This window comes from Gobius niger (assembly GCF_951799975.1).
Source record: "Gobius niger genome assembly, chromosome: 1".
Classification (NCBI taxonomy): Eukaryota; Metazoa; Chordata; class Actinopteri; order Gobiiformes; family Gobiidae; genus Gobius; species Gobius niger.
This window is the reverse complement of record NC_136852.1, coordinates 3,054,431-3,069,169: the sequence shown is the minus strand read 5'-3', so window position 1 is coordinate 3,069,169 and position 14,739 is coordinate 3,054,431. Positions and strand designations below refer to the sequence as shown.

At 38.9% G+C, this 14,739-nt stretch overlaps 1 protein-coding gene across 2 annotated transcripts in view; it reads left to right on the top strand.

Moving 5' to 3' along the window:
• The first annotated feature begins 8,514 nt into the window (after positions 1 to 8,514).
• Positions 8,515 to 14,739, top strand: part of tpst1 (tyrosylprotein sulfotransferase 1) — a 97,158-nt gene continuing 90,933 nt past the window's right edge. The window contains exon 1 of one of the 2 annotated variants that reach the window (XM_079574695.1): positions 8,515 to 8,739. The gene's annotated coding sequence lies outside the window, so the exon portion shown is untranslated. The remainder of the gene's footprint in view (positions 8,740 to 14,739) is intronic. The other variant, XM_079574694.1, reaches the window with a different exon arrangement.

Sequence of the window (14,739 nt, the reverse complement as noted above, 5' to 3'; positions counted from 1 at the left end):
ACGTGGAAGAGCTTGGTAGCTTCTATCGTGAGCTTTTTTGGAGCTATATGACATGTGGGAGAGGCTGCGTATGTGCTCCGTTTGCGTGACAGAGCGCACGGACAAAGACCAGACGGGGATATATTAACTCGACTAAGGTTAGGTAAGAACATATCTCAGTATGTAAAAACGGTGGCCTATTCCTTTAAGGCCCAAATCAAACCCAGGACCTTCTCGTAGTGAGCTGATGGTGCTAAAGTCGCCCCAAAATAACCCGGCTCCAGGTGCAGGATGTTAAAGCCTCGTGTGAAACTATAAGCAGCAAAAAGGCAAACAAAGCGTTTCTGTGGGAAGGTCAGGCAGCGACGCATCAGCACTTTCGCCGCTCCTCATGTGTTTTCTATAGGAGCTGCTGTTTCTAAAGTGTCACATCAGAGAGAGGGAGGGGGGAGAGAGGGGGGAGAGAGGGGGGAGAGAGGGGGGAGAGAGGGGGAGGGGGTGATCAATGGTGCCATTACAGGACTCTGGTTACAGTCACTCAGCTGCAGGTTCAAAGAGCAGAAACCGAGAGTGCATTAGAGCGACTCACACTCAGAGTTTAAACATAGGGAGGAGAGAAAGAGGGGCTGCTGTTTCCTTTTATGTAAATGTGTCGTTTTGCCTGAATGCCCAGGGCCGGGAACAGTTAAACTACACCAGGGTACAGTTAAACTATACCAGGGTACAGTTAAAGGGGAGGTATTATGCAAAATCTACTTTTTCAAGCTTTACATCATGTTATTGTGTCATTCCCTCATTAAAAACATGCCTGAAGTGTTGCCTTGGCACATTCACGTATTTTTGAGTAATCTGTAAAAACTCTGATGGCGGCCATTTTAGGGATAGGTTTGCCTGAGTCCTCCTAGGAACGCCCCCACCTCCTGGAGACGCCTCCGAGCTTTCGTCACCAGCCGAGTAACCAACCACTGCTCCTCAGCAGAACCCCCTCCCCACTGATGCCACAGACAGCGTGTGGAGGGGGCGTGTCGGAAAGGCTCAGAGGTTCTTAACCCCTTAACTCCCACCTGAACCGAGCACATTTTCTCCAGTTTGGCTTTACCCCAGTCCAAAAGCTTCTGGAAAAAAGCTGTGAAAATAGCAACAAAACTGAGACGAAAACAATGATGGAAATATGACCAAAAAGTGAGAAAACATTGACCAAAAAAGTGATGAAAAATGGATGAAAAAGTGGCAAAAATGTCACAAAAATGTCACAAGAAATTGACAAAAAATTGACGAAAAAATGACAAAAATGTGAGAAAGATTTGATAAAAAATTAACAAAAAAATGACAAAAAAGTTACAAAAATGAGTTGAATACCCAACAAAAAAATGATGGAAAAAATCTGATAACGTGAGGAAAAAGATCCTCTTGGTTCAGGCGGGAGTTAAGAGGTTAAAGAGACCTGTTGAGGCCTATTTCAAGACATTCACTACAGCCATTTTGAGAGAGCAATTTTATACAAGGCAGTTATTCTAATTTACTGCATTTACAGACCAACAGAAGGTTTGTCATCATTGTATTGAGATATAGACTGGTGCTGTGTGATTGAAAAAAGCAGAATACCCCCTCTTTAAACTATACCAGGCATGGGAAGAAGTTTAGGTACTCCTGGTATGGAAATACTGATGCAGGTGCAGAAATCAAATCGTCTTCTTCTCCAACTTTTGAGGCCTTTCTGTGGAGTTGGCCTGTTCTCCAGTGTCTGTATTGGATTATTGTGATGCACTGGCTGTAACTGACCTATACTGTATGTGTGACATACTGTATATAAACAAGGCTATCAATCAATCAAAGTTTCCCCTACCACTAAAAATATGTACAATAGGTCCCCCTCTGGGTCCAGGACTCCTCCTGAAAAAGAGATTCTTAATCTAGTGAGACTTTCCAGGTGAACTCCCGCCTGCTTCTCGACTGGAGAGCAACAGCGTGAGCCTCATTTGAAAGCTAAGGCCTACAAAAGTCACGTCGCCGTGTTTTTGTCACATTTTAGAAGCATTTTTTTAAGCATTTTTGTCGGGTTTTTGTCACTTTTGTCCCATTTTCACCATGTTTTTGTCACTGCTTGTGGCTTTTTTTAAATTTTAGATTTGGATAAAGCCAAACTGGAGAAAATGCACTTGGTTCAGGCGGGGGTAAGGGGTCTCTATTGTTCTTTAGTGGATAAATATTGAAGGAAATGTTGACTGGGAAAAGCCCATGAAGGGTTTGAGTCCTGACCACCTGTTGAGAACCACGGCTTTATGGGACTGAGGAAGTTTTCTGATTCTGAGCAGATACTAACAAGTACATCAGGGGTCGGCAAGTTTGCTTGGTGAAGGGCCGATTTTCTTCATTGGAAAAAGACCAAGGGCCGGACCTGCCAATTTTAGCCCAAAGTAAAGCACCATTTTCTACAAATGCCAGTGTTGTCTGTACATGAGGAGAGCGAGGCACCGTTAAACAACACCAGTCTGGTATCGGGGAAAAGAGTTCAGGTTCTACTGGTGTCTAAAGCTGCTACAAAAAACAGCTTTGATGTTGTTGGTCCTAGACTCTAGGAACTGACTTCGTTGGTTCAGCTCCACTAAAAAATATTTGTTTTCCCCATTTAAAAAAAATATAAATATATAATTGTTTTTTTCTTTTTTGAATTATTATTTTTGCCAATTTTTTATTACTAATATTTTCCCTATTTCTCCCCATTTTCTCCCAAATTATTCCCCATTCTCCCCACATGTAATACATTCTATATTCGTGATTACAGCTTTAACAGTGTAATATGTTTGTATTACAGATTACTGTTTCAAAAATGTAGGTGAGTTACACTACCATTCTGTTTTGAAATTTTGAAAGAATTGACTGTATTTCACACATTTTTAAAGTCCTCCAACAGGCGTTTGATCTCTGACTTTTGTAATAATGTCATCTTCATAATCATTCAAAATCATCCTGAGGGCCAGAGGTTCTATGCTGGAGGGCCGGATTTGGCCCTAGGGCCTGACGTTGCCTACCCCTGAAGTACACAGTGTCGGGGAGTAAAGGAATTATACAGACAATCATTTTGAGTTCTTGGGCTGTGTTGAGCGTTGACTCTCATGTGAAAGGACAGCGAGTAAAAGTGGCTGGAGCAGGTTAGAAACATGTGAGACGTTATGTCGCTGTGTTCATCATTGTATTATGATATATATATATATATATATATATATATTACTAAAGTGCGGCCCTCAGACCAATTTTTTATTACATTTTATTCTGCAGCTAAATACAATTTAAACATATTCTCCCTGACACGGTCCTCAACTAGTGCATCCCCACTGGGCGTCCCCAGCGTCTGTGTTCATTGGTGCATGAATGGGTGAGTGGATCCTTTCAGTGCCTAATGTAGGTGGAAAAGTGCGATATAAGTTGAGACCATTTACCATAACATCCCTCACTGACGACAATTTAATGCCTATTTCAAAGTCTTCATAATACCAAGATAAAAATAACATATACTTACTTAAATCACACAGCACCAGTCTATATCACACTACAATGATGAGCAAACCTTCTGTTGGTCTGTGAATGCAGTAAATTAGAATAACTGCCTTGTATAAAATTGCTCTCTCAAAATGGCTGTAGTGAATGTCTTGAAATAGGCCTCTGTCTCTTTAAGAACCTCTGAGCCTTTCAGACACGCCCCCTCCACACGCTGTCTGTGGCATCAGTGGGGAGGGGGTTCTGCTGAGGGGCAGTGGTTGGTTACTCGGCTGGTGACGAAAGCTCGGAGGCGTCTCCAGGAGGTGGGGGCGTTCCTAGGAGGACTCAGGCAAACCTATCCCTAAAATGGCCGCCATCAGAGTTTTTACAGATTACTCACAAATACGTGAATGTGCCAAGGCAACACTTCAGGCATGTTTTTAATGAGGGAATGACATAATAACATGATGGAAAGCTTGAAAAAGTCCATTTTGCATAATACCCCCCTTTAAGACATGAAGAAGATCTAGAAGGATAAAAAAAGAGATTCTTAATCTCGTGGGACTTTCCGGGTGAACCTCTGAACTCCCGCCTGAACCAAGCACATTTCGGCTTTACCCAAATCTAAAAGCTTCTCGACTGGAGAGCAACAGTGTGAGCCTCATTTGAAAGCTAAGGCCTACAAAAGTCACGTTGCCGTGTTTTGGTCACATTTTTTAAGCACTTTTTGTCATTTTTTGCCGAATTTTTGTGATTTGTTTGCTGGATTTTTGTCACTTTTTTGCTGGATTTTTGTCACTTTTTTGCTGGATTTTTGTCATTTTTTTGCTGGATTTTTGTCACTTTTTTGCTGGATTTTTGTCACGTTTTTGCTGTTTTTTTGTCTTTTTTTTGCTGTTTTTTTTTCTTTTTTTTTGCTGGATTTTTGTCATGTTTTTGCTGGATTTTTGTCATTTTTTTGCTGGATTTTTGTCACTTTTTTGCCAAATTTTTGTCTTTTTTTTGCTGGATTTTTGTCACCTTTTTGCTGGATTTTTGTCACTTTTTTGCTGGATTTTTGTCACTTTTTTGCTGGATTTTTGTCACTTTTTTGCTGGATTTTTGTCATTTTTTTGCTGGATTTTTGTCATTTTTTTGCTGGATTTTTGTCACTTTTTTGCTGGTTTTTTGTCATTTTTTTGCTGTTTTTTTGTCTTTTTTTTTGCTGGATTTTTGTCATTTTTTTGCTGGATTTTTGTCATTTTTTTGCTGGATTTTTGTCATTTTTTTGCTGGATTTTTGTCATTTTTTTGCTGGATTTTTGTCATTTTTTTGCTGGATTTTTGTCATTTTTTTGCAGGATTTTTGTCACTTTTTTGCTGGATTTTTGTCATTTTTTTGCTGGATTTTTGTCACTTTTTTGCCAAATATTTGTCTTTTTTTTGCTGGATTTTTGTCATTTTTTTGCTGGATTTTTGTCACTTTTTTGCCAAATATTTGTCTTTTTTTTGCTGGATTTTTGTCACCTTTTTGCTGGATTTTTGTCATTTTTTTGCTTGATTTTTGCCATTTTTTGTCATTTTTGTCACTTTTCTGTTGCTTTTCCACAACTTCATTGCCACTTTTTGTTGCGTTTTCATCCTCACTTTTGCCGCCATTTTGAGGCTTCTTTTTTTTTTCAAGCTTTTAGATTTGGATAAAGCCAAACTGGAGAAAATGCACTTGGTTCAGCCGGTGTTAAGGGGTCTCTATTGTTCTTTAGTGGATAAATATTGAAGGAAATGTTGACTGGGAAAAGCCCCGACCCACATGTTGAGAACCACGGCCTTATAGATATAGGCCTTGGCTGTGAGAAATGTTCTCTGGAAACACCACGGTTACACTGAAAGCGATTCAGAAAGTGGGTCATTTGGGGGTTTGTGTGATTATTCTGAAAGTTAAGCTGATTCGGATTGAAAAATGACAGAAATATTAGCTTAATCCGATGATTAGTCTGAAAATCAACAAACGCGGCTAATTAAGACGCGCCTCGGGCCAAGAGTCTTTCCGAGGTCACTGTCTGTTTAAACGCCCAGGTCCCGCCTTCTTCCTCGAAACGGACCAATCAGGGCGCGCAACTCATGGCAAACGGGACCTTTCGACCAATCACGGCCCCGGATTCTTCGCCCTCCGCAGCAGAAGCGTCGGCGGAGTGATCCCGCAGCCCGGAGCCGCTGCACGTGCACGGCCGCGGATTTAAGACCCGCGCTGCGCTTAACCTCTTAACTCCCGCCAAAACCGAACGCATTCTCTGCTCTTTGCCATTGACGTCACTTTTTATTTCTCTTATGTGTTTTTGTCACTTTTTATGGCACTTTTGTTTCTTTTTTTTGTTACTTTTTTCCGAATTTTTGTCATTTTTTGCTGGATTTTTATCACTTTTTGCTTGATTTTTGTCATTTTTTGCTTGATTTTTGTCACTTTTTTGTTGATTTTTTGTCACTTTTTTGCTTGATTTTTGTCACTTTTTTGTTGATTTTTTGTCACTTTTTTGCCGAATTTGTGTCATTTTTTTGCCGGATTTTTTTTCACTTTTTTGCTGGATTTTTGTCATTTTTTGTTGGATTTTTGTCATTTTTTCTGCCGGATTTTTGTCACGTTTTTGGCGGATTTTTGTCATTTTTTTTGCTGGATTTTTGTTATTTTTTTGCCTAATTTTTGTCATTTTTTTTGCCTAATTTTTGTCTTTTTTTGCTGGATTTTTGTCATTTTGTGTCTTTTTTTTGCCTATTTTTTGTTATTTATTTCTGGATTTTTGTCACTTTTTTGCTTGATTTTTGTCATTTTTTTGCTTGATTTTTGTCATTTTTTTTGCTTGATTTTTGTCACATTTTTTCTGGATTTTTGTCATTTTTTTCTGGATTTTTGTCTTTTTTTGCTGGATTTTTGCCATTTTGTGTCTTTTTTGCCTATTTTTTGTTATTTTTTCTGGATTTTTGTCACTTTTTTTCAGGATTTTTGTAATTTTTGTCAATTTACATCCTCATTTTCTTCTCGTTTTTTGTCGCTGTTTTGAAGAAGCTTTTAGATTTGGAGAATTTGGAGAACAGGAGAAAACATGTTCAGGTGGGAGTCAAGAGGTTAAAGAAAAAAGTCTCTAAGTTGTTTTATTTAGGGCAGACCTAGAAAAACAACAACAGAAAAACTACTCATCTTTGTGAAACATGGAGAGAAAGGACGGCGTGCAACGGTCAAATGGTCAAAGGAAACATTTTGGACCCTGTACTGGTCTCAATAAGTGCTTTTCTACCTTCAAAGCTCTTTACAGAAGAAACCACTCACCCATTCACCCTCTCATTCACACACCAGTGTTCACAGACACTGGAGGGTGAAGTGTCTTGCCCAAGGACACAATGACAGTGTGCATCTTCAGGAGCTGGGATTCCAACCTCTGACCCGCTTTACTAACTGTCAGAGGATGACATTAAATCACTGTTTATCACACTGGGTCAGGCTGTACAGTCGCACTATCTCTGTCTCAGCCTTGACTGTGGTAAATAAACTTCTCCTGCATAAGTGCCAAGGCAACACTTCAGGCATGTTTTTAATGAGAGAATGACAGAATAACATGATGTGAAGCTTGAAAAAGTCCATTTTGCATAATACCCCCCTTTAATAATGATTACTCAGGTAGATCTGTATTGTAGATTATTTTGTGCAATACATCGATTATCGCAGTATCGTACCGTGAGAGTAATGTAATCGTATCGAATCGTGAGGTACCCCTTGGTTTCCACCCTTAATTAACCTCTTAACTCCCGCCTGAACCGAGAGCATTTTCTCCAGTTCAGCTTTACCCAAATCCTGTAGGCCAGTGTAACGCCTCATTTGAAAGCTAAGATCTACAAAACTCATCTAAATGGATCTTTTTCCTCACGTCATCAGATTTTTTTTCATCTTTTTCTGGGGGGATTCATCTCATTTTGTAACTTTTTTGTCATTTTTTTTAAATCATTTTTTTGTCGAATTATTTGTCATTTTTTTGTTATTTTTTTGTCACATTTTTGTTCTTTTTTCGTCACATTTTTTGTCATTTTTTCTCACTTTTCTGTCAATTTGTTTGTCATTTTTTTGTCCATTTTTTGTCACATTTTTGTCATTTTTTCATCACTTTTTGTCCAAGTTTTCTAATTATTTTTGTCATTTTTTTTGTCATTTTTTTTGTCACATTTTTGTCATTTTTTCTCACTTTTCTGTCATTTTTTTGGTCCATTTTTTTGTTATTTTTCGTCACTTTTTTGTCCAAGTTTTCTCGCTTTTTTGTTAATTGTTTTGTCATTTTTTGTCATTTTTTGTCACTTTTCTGTCATTTTTTTGTCACATTTTTGTCATTTTTTCATCACTTTTTGTCCAAGTTTTCTAATTTTTTTGTTAATTTTTTTTGTCATTTTTGGTCATTTTGTTGTTATTTTTTGTCACATTTTTTCTCACTTTTCTGTCATTTTTTTGGTCAATTTTTTGTCATTTTTTGTCATTTTTTTGTCATTTTTTGTTACTTTTTTGTCCAAGTTTTCTCACTTTTTAGTTAATTGTTTTGTCATTTTCTTGTTATTTTTTGTTATTTTTTGTCACATTTTTTCTCACTTTTCTGTCATTTTTTGTAATTTTTTTGTAATTTTTTCGTTTTTATCATTTTTTTGTCATTTTGTTGTTATTTTTTGTCACATTTTTTGTCACATTTTTTGTCACTTTTCTGTCATTTTTTTGGGCAATTTTTGTAATTTTTTTGTAATTTTTTCGTTACTTTTTGTCCATTTTTTTGGTCATTTTTGGGTCATTTTTTGTCACTTTTTTGTCACTTTTTTGTCACCTCTTCATCACTGTTTTCGTCTCAGTTCTGTCGCTGCTTTCCCACCTTCCCCCCAGAAGCTTTCGGATTGGGCTAAAGCCAAACCGGAGAAAACGCTCTCGGTTCAGGCGGGAGTTAAGAGGTTAAAGCAGAAGCAAAACCTCCAGCGTCCTGAATCCGCCGCGGCCCTGAACGCGCCGCGGCTCCGGCCCCGCCGCCGCTCCCCAAACCCCCCCCCCCCCCCCCCGTGCGCCACCGCGAACGCGCCTCGCTCCGCTTCAGTTCAGCCTCGACACGACCAGCAGCAACAAGCTTCCCTTCCCCTGCTCCTCCTCCGCTCCCTCTGCGCTCAAAATGCCCGCCGAGTGATCGAGGAACGGCGGCAGGACCTGGCGCAGCTCTCCGCGGGGATCCCTGGAGCTTTTCTCACCGACATCCGAGCGCTTTTTCACGGGCCGGATCCGCAGGAATAGGTAGGTTTTTTACGCGCTCGTGTGTGTACGTACGTGTGCGCGAGTGTATATGTCGCCCCGATCTCTTCCACCCCCTGCGCCTTTTCGTGGGTTTCGCACTTAAAACGGGATTACATAAGCCTCCAGGTCCGCGGTGGGAGCTGCGGGTAAATTGGCTGAAGTGGCACGACCGGGCAGGCGCGCACATGAAGGCGGATAAAGGAGGTTTTTTTTTTTTGCAGCCTCGTCTTGACGCATTTCGGTGTTACCTCAACATGCGCGAGGTGGGCAGTGTGTGGAGCCCTCGGGCCGGTGTCCGAGGGGGCGCTCGGTCCGGCTGTGGGGACCGTGTCTGGACAGTGGCCGCGGTGGAAACGATGACTAAACTCGCGACAGTGTCAGTGTGGTGCTGTTAGTGTCAACAAGGAAAACAGAGTATTTGCTTTCATCACATTTCAAAACACAAACTGCGTGGAGGAGATACAGGGGCATGTTTACCTCATTTACACTCTTTATCAAAGCGAGGCTGCAGATACTACATCAGGGGTAAGTTTGCTCTGTCCTCTTTGGTTATTATATAGGCCTGTGTAACACCTCATTTGAAAGCTAAGACCCACAAAACTGATCTTTTTCCTTGCGTTATTGCTGTGTTGTGTCACCTTTTGTATGTTTTTTTTCTTTCTTTCTTTTTTTCCATTATTGTCACATTTGTGTTGAATTTTTGTTGAATTTTTGTCGCATTTTTGTTGAATTTTTTGTCGCATTTTTGTTGAATTTTTGTTGGATTTTTGTCACTTTTTTGTCACATTTTTGTCACTTTTTTGTGACATTTTTGTCACTTTTTTGTTGAATTTTTGTCACTTTTTTGTTGAATTTTTGTCGTATTTTTGTCGTATTTTTGTTGGATTTTTGTTGAATTTTTGTCACTTTTTTGTCACATTTTTGTCATTCGCAAAAATGCGAATTTTTGTCGCATTTTTGTCACTTTTTTGTTGAATTTTTGTCACTTTTTGGTTGAGTTTTTGTCACATTTTTGTCGCGTTTACATCCGTGTTTCTTGTCATTTTTTGTGGCTGTTTTGGTGCTTTTTCCCAAGAAGCTTTTTGATTAGGGTAAAGCCAAACTGGATAAAATGGGATCTGTTCAGGTGGGAGTTAAGAGGTTAAGGAATTGACAGTATTTTTCACATTTCTAGAGTATTATAACAGGCATTTGATCTCTGATTTGGGTCATAATATTTCTCAAAATCATCTCGAGGGCCAGAGTTTGATGATGGAGGGGCCGGTTTTGGCCCCCGGGCCTGACATTGCCGACCCCTGAACTACATGATTATAGTTTGGACATTTTAGATCCTGATTTTACTCACCTTTTATCTGCTCTAAGGCCAGACCAAATCCACTCAATCTTTAGATTTAATCTCTTAATTCAAGTAGATTTAAGTCATTTCTTAGTGTTCTTAGAGTATTCTTTTAGGATTATGGCCTGAAGGATGCTCTGCTAAGACATTTTAGCCCCTTCACTCACACCTGAACCGAGCACTTTTTCTCCAGTTTGGCTTTACCCCAGTCCAAAAGCTTCTGGGAAAAAGGTGTGAAAATAGCGACAAAACTGAGACGAAAACAATGATGGAAATGTGACAAAAAAGTGAGAAAACATTGACAAAAAGTGACGAAAAATTGATGAAAAAGTGGCAAAAAAATGACAAAAAAATGACAAAAAAATGACAAAAAAAACGACAAAAAATGACAAAAATGACAAAAAAAAGACAAAAAAAAGACAAAATATGACCAAAAAAATGACAAAAAAGTGACAAAAATTTACAAAAATGTGATAAAAATTTGACCAAAAAAAAGAAAAAAAATATGACAAAAAATATGACAAAAAAAATGACAAAAAACGACTAAAAAACGTCAAAAAAACGACAAAAAAATTACAAAAATGTGATAAAAATTTGACCAAAAAATGTCAAAAAAGACAAAAAAAATGACAAAGTGACAAAAATTTACAAAAATGTGATAAAAATTTGACCAAAAAATGACAAAAATTAGACAAAAAAATGAGTTACAAAAATGAGTTGAATACCCAACAAAAAGATGATGGAAAAAAATGATCTGATGACGTGAGGAAAAAGATCCTCTTGGTTCAGGTGGGAGTTAAGAGGTTAAGGAATTGGCAGTATTTTTCACATTTCTAGAGTTCTTTAACCGGCATTTCATCTCTGATTTGGGTCATAATATTTCTCTGTGTTGTGTCACCTTTTGTATGTTTTTTCTTTCTTTCTTTTTGTCACTTTTTTGTCACTTTTTTGTTGCGTTTACATCCGTGTTTTTCTTCTAATTTTTTGTGGCTGTTTTGCTGCTTTTTTCCCAAGAAGCCTTTTTGATTAGGGTAAAGCCAAACTGGAGAAAATGGGATCCGTTCAGGTGGGAGTTAAGAGGTTATTGTGAACGGCTCTTTCAGGTGAACGGTTTGAGCTCATGTGAAAAGAGCCGGATCTTTTTCTCATGACGTTGTTGAACTCTGTTGAGCTGAACCGTCTCGTGTCAGTCCTGGGACTCTGTGCTTCCGTTCTCTCCGCTCGGTCTGAGGGGGATCTGCTTCTGGGTGAAAGTTTGGGGGCTCCATGACTAAAGCTTTGCGAATGCTGGCCCCTAAATGAATCCAGACTCTCCCAAAGTCGCGTAAGACGGGTTTTCTTTCTTCATTTCCTCAAATTTGTTTCCAGTGTTTCCAGTGTTCTGCAGTGGCTTTGGAGGGAACCCGTTTCCTCAGCCGGGTGTTTCAGTTTGAATGTGCATTATGATGTTGAACTCATAGTTTAGAGTTTAGAGTCTCATAGTTTAGAGTCTGCTTTAGAGTTTAGAGTCTCATAGTTTGGAGTCTACCGATACGATTTCTTCAACATTCTTACTTTTTTCACAGCAGATTGGTTTGTAATTAATTTACTCATTTAAATTTCCGTAAGTAAAGTCGGCGACACATTTAAGAGCCGTTATATTAGAATTGTGCTGAAGCCATTTATTTATTTATTTTCTTTTCATTCAATATAATTTAAATGTTTTATTGCACTTTATTACACAGACAGAAAAGCCCATGTCCTAAAGCTCCTCAATGTCTGAGCTTTATTCATTTATGTGTTTTTATTTAACAATAGTATTGAGATGTTACTTAAATGGTCTCTTTTCGTCTTTACTTCAGCTCCTGTAGATTTTCTCGTGTGTTTGTAGTAACTTAGCGAGTAGCTACAGCGTTTTCATTGTTCTGCTGCAGCTCATTTTGGCTCAATATAAACATGCTGTATGTCTTTAATTTGGATTTTCTGAGGACTTTTTAGTCGCTGGGTTAGTTTTTCAGATGAATAAACCCCTGGGCTTAAAAGGGCGTCAGTGTGAGAAAACATTGAGAAAAAAGTGACGAAAAATTGATGAAAAAGTGGCAAAAATGTCACAAGAAATTGACAAAAAAATGACAAAAATATGACAAAAATGTGACAAAAACAATGACAAAAATGTGATAAAAAAAAATTACAAAAAATTGACAAAAAATTACAAAAATGTGACAAAAAAAGGACAACAATTTGATAAAAAAATTGACTTTTTTTTAATTACAAAAACGTGATCAAAATTTGACCAAAAAAAATGACAACAAATGACAAAAGGTGACAAAGTTACAAAAATGAGTTGAATACCCAACAAAAAAATGATGGAAAAAAAAATCTGATGACGTGAGGAAAAAGATCCTCTCGGTTCAGGCGGGAGTTCAGAGGTTAAACAACTAAATGTCTTTATTTTGAAGTTTGAGGCTTGTTCTTGGTGCTTTTTTTCATTCATATTTAGCGTTAGCCGTTAGCCGTTAGCTTCGAGACCGACACACCGTGATGAGCAGGACGTTTCCTCCAGTCAAGTCTTTGCTCCTGACGTGATGTCTTTAATAACCTGAGACACTTCTTCATCTGGACGAGAGAAGGAAACAAACGCTTGGATCTTTGTGCGGTGTCGGTCGATTGCATTCTGTGACCGTCCTCCGTCCACATTTTCCACGGGCGCAGTTATTTCGCAGCCTTTGGTTCTGAGGTTTGCTGCTGATAATGAATGTGCCGCCGGGGTTAAGTGTCGCGGCTCGTTTAAGTGCAGTGGGAAAAAATGACTGTGTGTAAATCACCCGGCTCCTGCTCCTCCTGCTCCTCCTGCTGCTGCTGTGAGGCGCGGTGGCAGAGTGGTTAGTCTCCTGCCTCTCTCTCTGAATGCTAATGCCATGTGCAGCTGGTCTGAGGAGTCTCTCATTCATGCGGCCTCCTGCTGAAAAGAAACTGACATATTCTGTAACTTCTGGATCAAGACTTGATTAAGTTTGTTAACCTCTTATTCTCCGCTTATACCGAGCACATTTTCTCCAGTTTGGCTTTAGCCAAGTCTAAAGGCTTCTTGACTGGAGTTTACTGCCTATAGGTCAGTGTAACGCCTCATTTGAAAGCCAAGACCAACAAAACTCCTAGCATTGTGGCGGTGTTGTTGTCGTCACTTTTTACACGTCCTTCTTCCACCGTCACTTATTTAAACAGGCAGCAACCTCCCCCTCTCACTGTACAGCTGCATTTTTTTTTGCCTTTTTCTGCGAAGTGCATTTGTGGTTTCTGTGCTCCACATTGTTTTACTGGATACTTGGATTGCTGTGTTTTTGTGGAAATAATGGTCCAGAAGAAGCAGCTTTTTAAAAGTAAACAGCAGCTTATCTTTTTTTTTTTTTTTTTTTTTTTTTTTAAATTGAAAAATATACAAAATTAACATTAACAAGGCTCGAGGCTCAGGTGTGCAAGGCTTCAGTTTCCAGTGTAAACAAAAATACATAAAAATATAAAAATAAATAGTTTTACAGTGCAAATTCGTTACATAGAACTTTGGTCTTCAGGGCTTTGGCATTTGTGCAATAATTCAAGGAGGTCACATAAGAGGACATTAGTGATTCAAATACAACAAGTTTTGGTTTTTGGTTAAGGTACTTACAGCTATGGATATGATACTTTGCCATTATTAATATTAAATTCATACTAAAAAGTTTATTTGGGGGTAGGTTTTTTTGATAAATACCAAACAAAATATCTTTAAGGTTGAGTTGTAAATCTATGGTAAGTTTTCTATTCACAAACAGATTGATGTCTTTCCAAAATACTTGTGTGTAGGAACATTCCCAGAAAAGATGGCTAATCGATTCTTCAATACTATGACAAAATGAGCAAAGAGGGTCAACATTTAAACGATATTTGGATATTACACTGTTAACAGGATAGCATCTGTGCAAAATCTTGATGTAAACAGCAGCTTATCAGCTAAATCCATTTGAGACCTACACACGAATTCTTCTGAGACGAAGAGGCACCTGCAGCACAGTGGAGGCGTCACAAGAGGAGCTACAGGAAACAAAAAAGGGACAAACGAGGAGGTATCCAGGCAAGACTAAGCTAAGCCACACATGCCTTCTATTGTCCCGGCTAATGGACGTTCACTGGAGAATAAAACAGATGAACTGCTAAACTCTTCCCAGAAGGTGGTGAAAGACTGTTGTGGAGTGGAGGGAGCTGCGCAGGAGGAGGTGGAGCTGACCAGTGCAGGACACCACGCTCTGAAACAGGGACAAACCCTAAACAATGACAAATAAACTTATTTATTTGTTGCATTTTCATCACTATTTTCTTTGCTCTTTTGTAAATTTTGTCACTATTTTGACACAAAAACCGTGATAGTTTTCTAGTCGAGACCTTTGTTATCCTGACTTTTGTGATCCTTTTTATTGATGAACTCGTTGTTGTTTGCATTAAAGTTAAACGAGCCTCTGAACTCATCCCTGTGGAGGTCGGGAGGTGCTGCCCTCTACTGTCTTGTCAGGTGGAAGTTGACTTTTACCCCCACACCTTAACCCAGCACATTTTCTCCACTCGACGCAAATCTAAAAGCTTCATCTGAAAGCTAAGGCCGACAAAAGATTGCGTTTTTGTCTCTTTTTTTGTCATGTTTCCGTTAGCGC